This window comes from Tupaia chinensis, unplaced genomic scaffold (assembly GCF_000334495.1).
Source record: "Tupaia chinensis unplaced genomic scaffold, TupChi_1.0 Scaffold146907_1, whole genome shotgun sequence".
In the NCBI taxonomy this organism is placed as follows: domain Eukaryota; kingdom Metazoa; phylum Chordata; class Mammalia; order Scandentia; family Tupaiidae; genus Tupaia; species Tupaia belangeri.
Window position 1 is genome coordinate 629,600 of NW_006206760.1, and position 10,528 is coordinate 640,127.

Below are 10,528 nucleotides of genomic sequence, written 5' to 3' on the forward strand. Positions count from 1 at the left end.
ACACCCACCTGGTGTGAGTTTTAAGCCACCGGATCCAGTACTTGAACCATGATCGACCACATGGGAGTCCAGTGACATAGCCATACTAACTGCTGGTCCCTCTGGTTTCAGGACCACCTCGGGAGACTGCTGGTCCGTACAGCCACCCGGAGTGCAGGGTGACTTCTCCTTGCACCCTCTGTGGGCGCCTTTGTCCTCTCACTGTGTCACAGCTGCTTATTCCTCTGGCTCCTCTTGTCCCGCTGCCAGCCCCTCGAGGGGTGGCACTGAAGGTCTTCATCCTTGTGTTCCAGCTTTTGGAACTCTGGTGCTCAGTCAATGTTGGGCGGAGCGTGCATACATGAGTGAGAAATAATTTACTCACCGGACGCGTTCATAACATGTGCCCAGAACGTTTTCAGTCTCTATTTTTTTTATTTTTGGAGAGATTTTTGCTATAGGGCGTGTGCGCTCGCCAGAAAGACAGAGAGAGACATAGAGACAGAAAGCGAGAAATCACTCCCCAGGAGGGATGGTCACACTGCAATCCCTTCTCCTCCATTCTCCTCTCGGGATCTTGGGCACACACGCACACACGCCCGGCATGAGTTTAAGCCACTGTGTCCAGGACTCGAACCGTGGTCGGCTACATGGGAGTCCAGCGACATAGCCATTACGCCAACTGCTGGTCCCTCGGCCTCTCTTTTTCCCTGAGCATTTATCCCCAGTTGTGACGATGAAGGCTTTATGGCACGTTGGCAGTGAGGGAAGTACGGGTTAACAGCTGAGCCAGTTACCTCGGGGTTGTGCTTCCAAATTCTAGGAAGTTCTAAGGCAGGAAGGCGCTCCCTGAAAAATCGCCATTGTTTCTGGAATGACTCAAAACTCTAGTTTCCTTGCTGTGTCTGGTCTGGCCCTAGTCTGCATGAAAGGAAGCGGGTCCGAAGGAAATGCAAATATCATTCACTTAGCAGCTGGAACACGCGCGTGGCCTTTTTATTCCAAATAATAGATCAGCGCGAGCTGAATGAAGCCCTATTAGACTGGAATGATGTAGCCAGCTGTTGAAGTCGTCATTCTTCAGGCCCTAGGGAGGGTTCTAGAATCCTTCCCTCACTCGTTCTGCAGGTGTTTCCTGAGCACCTGTTCTGTGGCCAGAGGGCCCTCGGGCTGGGGCAGTTCTTGGTGGGAGGTGCTGTGGAGAAAACATGTCTGCCGAGTGCCCAAGGGCTCCTTTAGGTCAGTGATCTGCAATGGGTGACTCCCACCGTATCCCGAGTGACAAGAAGCGATGGTCATGTCGGGCCTGGCATGGAGAGGAGCCGTTTCAGGCCAAGAGACTGGGGCACAGGGGGTCCTTTAAAGCATCTCTTTTTCTTTTTTTTTTTTTGGAGAGGTTTTTTGCTACAGGGTGCGTATGCTCGTCAGAAAGACAGAGACAGACAGAAAGTGAGAAATCAACCCCCAGGGGGGATGGCCACGCCGCTATCCCTTCTCCTCCACTCTCCTCTCAGGATCTTGGGTGTGCACACACGCGTGCCCAGCGTGAATTTAAGCCACCGGGTCCGGGACTCGAACCGCGGTTGGCTACATGGGAGTCCAGCGACATAGCCATTACACCAATCCGGCGAGATAGCCATTACACCAACTGCTGGTCCCTAAAGCACCTCTTCAGGGCGCCCTGATGCTCTCAAGGTCCTGAGAACTGTGTTACTGTTTCCTTCCTTTTTTTTCCCCCGTCCCTAAGCATCTGAGTTGTATTTGTTACATTATAATCTGCCTTCCATCTTTCACCGAGAAAAAGACTAAATTTGAATAAAGCTATTACAAAATGAATTAGAGCCCAATTAAAATTCGCTTGGAGGGATTTCAGTTTTGTTTTTCTACTCAATTAAGAAAAGCAATATTATAGTCCAGGGTTTATTTTATTTCTCTTTTAAAGAAGTATTCAATTTTATTTATTATTCTTCTTCTTTTAAAATTTGCTATAGGGCACATGTGCTCACCAGAGAGAGAGGAAGAAAGAGAGAGACAGAGAGGGAGAGAGAAGGGAGAGAGAGAGAGTGAGAAAGCAAGCTGCCAGGTCCAGAACTCAAACTGGGGTTGACCACCTGAGAGTCCAGTGCCCTAACCACCATGCCACCTGCTGGCCCCGAGTTTGTTTATTTTTTATCTCCCATCGTGCCATGAACTCCTGGGGAACAGGTTCCAGAAGCTCAGGCTCCTTGCCATGGGTTCTCACACAGTGGCTTCTCTGGGTGGAGCAGGCTGGCGCCTTAGTTGAACCCAGGTCCCTTTCTCTTTGGCTTCTTTCTTTTTCTGGTCATTTTCTTTCCCACGTTTCAGGAAGCTCTCTCTGTTCGAGTGCTTCATATGCTCAGTACACACATTAATTCTCTTGGCCTGAATCTTGCCCCTAACTCACTTGTTTACAGCGACGCCCACAGCATGCAGGTAACGTGGTAGACTCTTGCAGTGTCGCCGTGGTCACATCGGTGGGCACTCCTTTTTGAACAGCACTCATTCCCTCAATGTCTACACTATCCGCTTTCTCGTAGTTCCTGTGGACGTTGCCAAAGGACCGCCTCCACGTTCTCTGAAAGCCTAGGGAGCGTGTATTGGTGCTTCCCCCTTTCGCTCTGTGGTCATTTGGGTGAATTATGGCGAGATGGCGGTTCTGGCCCAAAGGAAGGCGATGCCAACTTGCTGTGCCTGCTAACCCTGGCCTCGGCTCTGACCTGCTTCCATGACCCCTTGCCTGGGAGTGCCCAGTGGACTCTGAGTGAACATAGGTTTTTTTTTTTTTTTTTTTTTTTGAGAGGTTTTTGCTATAAGGCATGTGCGCCCACCAGAAAGACAGAGACAGAGAGACAGAAAGCGAGAAATCACCCCCCCAGGAGAGATGGCCACACCACAATCCCTTCTCCTCCATTCTCCTCTTGGGATCTTGGGCACGCATGCACACGCGCCCCGCATGAGTTTAAGCCAACAGGTCCGGGACTTGAACCGCGGTTTACTACATGGGAGTCCAGCGATGTAGCCATTACGCTAACTGCTGGTCCCTGGACGTAGATTCTGAATCTAACTTCCTGCTATTACATTCAGAGAACGGCCTCCTCTGTCTTCACTAGTGTGTGTCCTGCTGAAAGAAGCTGGTTTAACTTCGGTCTTGCACGATCCAGTCTTTGACCTAGGGCCTCTGTTGCACGGTGTCCACTAAACCAGCGTGTGTTCGTGCACACCTGAAGGGACGCTTCACATCGTGCAGCCTCATCTCTGGCCTCGGCCTTCCACCCCCGCCCTGCACAGGCTTTCTGGTCTTTAGGGAGGACTCCCGGGCTTTGAACCTCTCATGGGCTTTCCTTCTGCCTTCTGCCCAGTTGATCAGCCCTAATAACTCGTCCAAAGATAAAGGACAGTTATTATTTTTTTTTTAAATTATTTCATTTAACGTTATTTATTTATTTTAATTTGACCAGAAGAGGGCCAGAGTGAGAGAGGGAGAGGGAGAGAGAGAGAAAGAGAGAAAGGGAAAGCGAGAAAGCCAGCTGCCTGGTTTGGGACTTGAACTACAGTTGGCCATGTGGGAGTCCAGCGTCTTTCACTACCACGCCTCCTGCTGGCCCCGATAAATGGCATTTCAAACCCAAGAGATCATTGCCCAGTTGCTACACTGAGGGGAGACCTGGCTCCGATGTCACTCCCGTGGGTCTTGTCATGTTTCCACCCATGCTTTTGCTTCCGCTAAGTTATTGAATAGTGGCTTTTGACTTGCATTGTGCAAACGATGACCTCATCCTGTCCTCCTGCGGGACTGTGGGCATTGTTTTGGATGTCAGCCGACCCTGAGTGGAAGTGGGAGTGAGAAGGGACCTGTCGGGGTTGCAAGTGGGGCGCATTTAGGTCACAGGAGAAAGAAATCCGTGATTGGAATTGGTGACCCCCGGTTTGGGCTGATGTTTTGAATCTTAGCCGCAACTGGAAATATAGTTTGCCCTCTGTGTGAGGGTTCCACACCCACGGATTCAGCCAACTATTTGAAAAAGCGTTGGGAACCAGCAGTTAGCATAATGGCTATGTCGCTGGACTCCCAAGTAGTTGACCGCGGTTCACATCCCGGATCCGGTGGCTTAAAACTCATGCCTGGCGCAGGTGCATGCGTGCCCAAGATCCCGAGAGGAGAATGGCGGAGAAGGGATTGCGGTGTGACCATTCCCCCTGGGGAGTGATTTCTTGCTTTCTGTCTCTATGTCTCTCTCTGTCTGTCTGGCGAGCACACACCCCCTATAGCGGAAAAAAACAAAAAAAAGCATTAACTGGTTGTGTCTGAATACACAAAGGCCTCCCCCACCCCTGTCTCTATCTCCCATGCGGTAGAGTCCCGCGTTTACAGAACCTCTGTGTCGTGTTGCAAGTACTCTACAGGCGAGTCAAGGTATTTGGGAGGGTGTGCATGGATTATGTGCAAATACCCCACCCGTTTCTGTGCAAACCTGAGCCTGTGCAGAGTTTGGTACCCACGGCAGCTAGGCCGGTCCCTGCCGCCATACTGAGGGACGACTCTGTTGGCGTTTAGATCTGCTTGTGGTTGAGGTCTGGCGAGGTCAGTCGGGGTATGGACTGGGTCTGTCTTCCCGAAGAGGCTTACTCTCTAACACCTCTCTGGTTCTGGTTTGGCACAGCCAGCCAGGAGCAAGACAAAGTGGGATCAGCTTACCGAAAACTTTCATCTGAGGGAGAACCCAGGAAGAGTCTTTTTGAAAAGACTATTTGTTAAGGGGCCAGCAGGTAGCACAGTGGTTAAGGTGCTGGGATTCCCTCTTGGCAGACAGTGGTTCGAGTCCCAGACCTGGCAGCTTGCTTTCTTGCTTTCTCTTTTTCTCTTTCTGGTCAAATTAAAAAATAATAATAATAAGTGGAGTTAAATAAATAAATATATATTTTTTAAATAACAAAAGACTACTCATTAAGGTAGGACAATGGAGAGCCTTTGGCTGGAGACACAGGTGGAACTGGCCCAGATGTGGCCACCCTGGGAGGGAACCAGGCCTGGAGTGCTGGGGAAGAGTCAGGCCTCGGAGTCCTGGAGGTTCCTCCTGTTATGTTGTTGGGAAAGTCAGGGTGTATCTTTATGTGTAAAAAATGCATCACAACTTTCTTGGCCCTCTGGTAGTTCTAGGCACGCAGACCTGAGGACAGAAGGGCGAGTGCGCTCGGGTGTCCCTGCCTGGGGCCTCGGTTTATATGACATCTGTGCTGTCCCTGAAGAATCAGGACACCTGGTATGGGTGGTGGAGACACTGGGTACTTCTCAGGACAGGGTCTCTACGTCCCCAAATCCGGGGAGGGGGGGCATGAAACTCCTGCATTCAAAGAAAATGCACTCGGCGTTCTGAGCAGAAAATTCATAAGCAGCAGCGCCACCAAACTAGCACTCGCTGCTCTTACCGACGCGACTTAGCACTGGGTCAGTGTCATTTTCTTTTCTTTGAGGTTTTTGCTACAGGGCGCATGTGCTCACCAGAAAGTGAGAGACAGAGAGACAGAAAGTGAGAAATCACCCCCCGGAGGGATGGCCACACCGCAATCCCTTCTCCTCCATTCTCCTCTCGGGATCTTGGGCACGCACGCACACGCGCCCGGCGTGAGTTTAAGCCACCGGGTCTGGGACTCAAACCAGGGTCGGCTACGTGGGAGTTCAGCAACATAGCCATTACGCCATCTACTGGTCTTGTCATTTTCTAAAAAATGCCTTTTTTTCTCAGGCCTTGAGACTGCTCCTACTAAAATAAATAAAGGAAGTCTTCCATTCCACCCTCTTCAGTGTCATTGTCTCATGATCAACGCCGTCTCCTGCTGATTTCAATTTCATTTCAGTTTTCATCACAGTCCTTTACTGGCACTAGGCCTGCTGTTACACATATATATTTTTTTATAAGCCTCAAGTAGAAATAAAAAACAAAAAACGAGATGTGCAGTTTGATTGAATTTCTATCTCTTTTTTTTTTTCCTTCTTAGTTTTTGGGCATGTGTGGATTGCAAAAGAAACCAATTAGAAAAATGAAAAAAAAATGGGAGAACACTGATTTGTGGCATTATTATCGTTATTGCTTCTAAAGAAAAAAAAAAAGGACTTTCATTAAATGCCATTGCATTGTTTTCCACCGGGCAAGAGAGTGAAACGGATGGCTGCATTTGTAGTTACATTTATAAGTAAACTTATATTTATCAGTTTACATTTTTTTTTTGCTTAAAAATGTGATTTTTGTGTGAGCTGTGTGAAGGTGTTGCCTTCTGCAGTAGCAGCTTTTAAACTTAACATGCAGTGCTGTCTTGCCAAGAACAATTTCTTTCTATTAGAGAAACTTCAGGCAAGTTTTAACTTACTTATATAATTAGAGAGCAAAGTATACATTTTTTTCTTAGTGTTGATTTCGAAAGTTAATTTTTATTTATTTATTTTCCCTCCTGTAGGGTGTTTGTGATTACCAGAGAAAGACAAAGTAAGAAATCACCCCCCACCCAACCTCTGGGGGGATGGCCTCGCTGCAATCCCTTCTTCTCCATTCTCGTCTTGGGATTTTGTACGTTTTTTTTTTTGAGAGGTTTTTGCTATAGGGCGCGTGCGCTTGCCAGACAGACAGAGACAGAGAGACAGAAAGCGAGAAATCACCCCCCAGGGGGGATGGCCACGCCACAATCCCTTCTCCTCCATCCTCCTCTCGGGATCTTGGGCACGCATGCACATGCGCCCAGCGTGAGTTTAAGCTGCCGGGTCCGGGACTTGAACTGCGGTCGAATACGTTGGGAGTCTAGCGACATAGCCATTACAGCATCTGCTGGTCCCCCTGCTTTTGTAGCCTTTCAACAGTAGGAAAAAGGAGGGGATGTTTCTTGTGTGTTTGGGTTCTGTTTCATCGAGTGGATTTGTATTACAGGTATTTCTTCAGGGTAGCTGGGAACACCATAACTGGTATGCTGAGTGTGGGCGCTTGTGTGGGTCCCAGTCTCATAGAGAAGGAAAGAAGAATGGTGGTCACCTCTGAGGTTGGAGGCGGGCAGTCACAGGGGGTCATTGATTAGTGGGTACAGAGTTTCAGTCGGAAAAGTTGAAAAGTTTCGAAGACGAGCCCTGGTGATGACTCTACGGCTGTGTCAGTGTTCTTGGTTCTGTAGAGCTGGTACAGTTAAAAAAAAAAGTTAAAATTCCAGGCCAGCGGGTGGCGTGGTGGTTACGGCACTGGATTCCCACATGGCCGACAGTGGTTTGAGTCTAGACCTGGCGGCTTGAAAATCATGCTGGGCGCCCGTGCTTGCATACCCAACATCCTAGGAGGAGAATGGAAAAGGGATTGCCACGTGGCCCAAAGAGTTTAAATTCCGAGGAGGAATTCATTTGCTCTGGACTGATGCTTCTTAGGGTGTATTCTAGCCCCAGTGCCATTTGTCACTGGGTCGTGTGAAAAGAGATTTGTTCTGGCTAGTACATTTTAAAATGATGGGAGCAGCAGATGGTATAGTGGTTATGTCACTGGACTCCCACGTAGCCAACCGCAGTTCGAGTCCTGCACCTGGCAGCTTAAAACTCTTGGGCGTGTGTACGTGCATCCCAAGATCCCGAGAGGAGAATGAAGAAGAGATTGCCATGTGGCCAACCCCTTGGGGGGTGATTTCTCACTTTCTGTCTCTCTGAAGAGCACACATGCCATATAGCAAAAAAACTCACTCTCTCGAAAAAAAGCGCTTCTTTTTGGTTTTTGGCATAGGGCATGTGTGTTTGCCTGGAGGGTTACAGTGAGAGGGAAAGTGAGAAATCGCCTCCCTCCCCCAGGGGGAATGGCCACACCTCACCCCCTTCACCTCCAGTCTCTTCTTGGGATTTTGGGCACGCATGCACACGCACCGGTGTGATTTTCAAGCTGCTGGATCCAGGACTTGAACCGTGGTCAACTATGTGGGAGTCCAACAGACAACCCCTCCACCTGTTGGCCTCTAAAATGCTTTTGATTTGACTTCGTAGTCTCTATCTGCATTGTTGCCTGTAACCCCCTTCCCCTCATACTGTCTTCTGAGAATGTATCCGGGTGTTGGAAAAGTCAGGAAGCACCTCTCCGTAAAAGCACAGAAAATCCGCCCTGACTTTTCCAAATGACCCAGTAGACGACAGCTCCCCGATGGTTTGACACCCTTAGATTACGGATGGTAGACCTGGACGATTTGTGGATTGGGATTTGATCCTTGGTCAGATTTGATTAGTGCTATTACCCCAAACAAGTCACCTCCCTTTCCTCCCTGTCAGAGGGTGCTGCAGGTTTGTAAGGTTAATGTTTGCTGAGCACCTACTGGTGAGACAGCTGTCACAGTGGTGAGTGCAGAGCAGGGAGGATCCCATCTGGCTCCTTACCTCCCTGAGGATCATTGGAGTATAAGCTCCGACTATGGGAAGCTGAGGCTCATCACACGGCTAGAGCCACTGAGAGTGCTGGACTAGGTGGAGACCATGGGGACAGGACTTGCAAGAAAGGTCTTAGTAACTGTGAATATGTGGGATGAGCAGATGGTGTAGTGGTTATGTCACTGGACTCCCACGTGGCTGACTGTGGTTCGAGTTCCAAACCCAGTGGATTGAAAATCAGGCCGGGCGTGTGTCTGTGCGTGCCCAAGATCCCAGGAGAAAAATGGAGGGGAAGGGATTGCGGCGTGGCCATCCCTCCTGGGGGGTGATTTCTCATTTTCCCCTCTCACTATCTCTGTCTCTCTCTCTGGTGAGCACAATGCCCAAAGGCAAAAAACTTGTTTAAAAAATGTGAATGCGTGCACATGCACATACACGCTCCCTCAGTAGCCACTGGATTGCAGACTCAGGACTTCTCTGGGACGGGAGAGGGTGTCCAACGACCAGCCAGACTGGGTGAGAAGGAGTGTCAGAAACACTGACTTTGGTTGAAATTGTAGCTACTTTGCATTTTTTTCTAAATGGCTTTTTAAAAAAGCATTGTTTTATTTAACTTTATTTATTTTAATTTGACCAGAGAGGGGGAGAGAGAAAGAGAGAGAGAAATTGAGAAGGCAGGCGGTCAGGTCTGGGACTTGAACTGTGGTTGGCTGTGTGGGAGTCCATGTTCTTAACAACCACGCCACCTGCTGGCCCCCCCCAATGGCTTTTTTTTGGAGAGGCTTTTGCGTGCGCTCACCAGAAAGACAGAGGGAGACAGAGAGACAGAAAGCGAGAAATCACCCCCCAAGGGGGATGGCCACACCACAATCCCTTCTCCTCCATTCTCCTCTTGGGATCCTGGGCACGCACGCACACGTGCCCGGTGTGAGTTTAAGCAACCGGGTCCAGGACTAGAACCGCAGTCGACTACATGGGAATCCAGCGATGTAGCCATCACACCAACTGCTGGTCTCCAAAAAGCTTTTTTTAAGCAAAGGAAGTTTTTGCACTCTTTGTGGGGTGATACATACTTTTAAAGAATGTAAGCGGTGTTGTGATACTTGCTTTGGGAGAAACAAATCAGCTGTTTCTCTAATCATTGAGCGCTCAGTCCTGAGAACGCCTCGGTATAATTACGGAGGATAAGCTCTCCCCTCTGGGGCAGAGCAACTGATGGTCTCAAAGCGTTCTGTAAATATATTAGTCTGAAAATCACATTTTCATGTGTTAGCAGAGTACATTTTACTTGCTAAATCAGTTCACATTAAGAGTGGCCTTTTTCTATATTTTTTCTAAAAAAAAAAAAAAAAAGTAAGTAAGTAAGTTGTTCCATGTCGTCCAAAATAATGGAATTGTCCTTTGGAATAACCTGCTCGTGCCTCCCCTTCCATCTGAGTCAGGGTAATTGATGGAATACCAGAAAGCAGATTGGATTTCAGGTCCGGAATTTGATTTTAGGAAATAGCATTTTCCCCGCGATGTTTGCTTTGCCCATCTTTGTCCTCTCGTTCATTTTGACTTAAAGGCTGGATTTCGATCTTTAAGATGAGTTCAAGGAGCATATGCAGGGCCTTTTGCATCTAGGTGGTTACTAGTCTTGCGTGTTCATTTATTCTGTATATGTTGCCATTCAACAACATCATTGGGGAGAATAATTCTATTTTTTTTTTTTTTTTTGCTATAGGGCGCGTGCACTCGCCAGACAGACAGAGACAGAGACAGAAAGCGAGTAATCTCCCCCCAGAGGGGATGACCATGCCGGAATCCCTTCTCCTCCATTCTCCTCTCCGGATCTTGGGCACGCACACACACGCGCCTGGTGTGAGTTTTAAGCCACCGGGTCCGGGATGTGAACCACGGCTGACTACATGGGAATCCAGCAACATAGCCATTACGCTAACTGCTGGTCCCTGCATTTCTATTCTTGAACCTTCCTTTAACTCTGTCCATGTTCCTCCTGTCTCCCTGCCCCCCTAACCTCATCCCTCCCTGAGCTCATCCTCACTTTTTTTTTTTTTGGCTATAAGGTGCATGTGCTCACCAGACACACACACACACACACACACACACACACACACACACACACACAAAGAGAGAAAGAGAGAAAGTGCT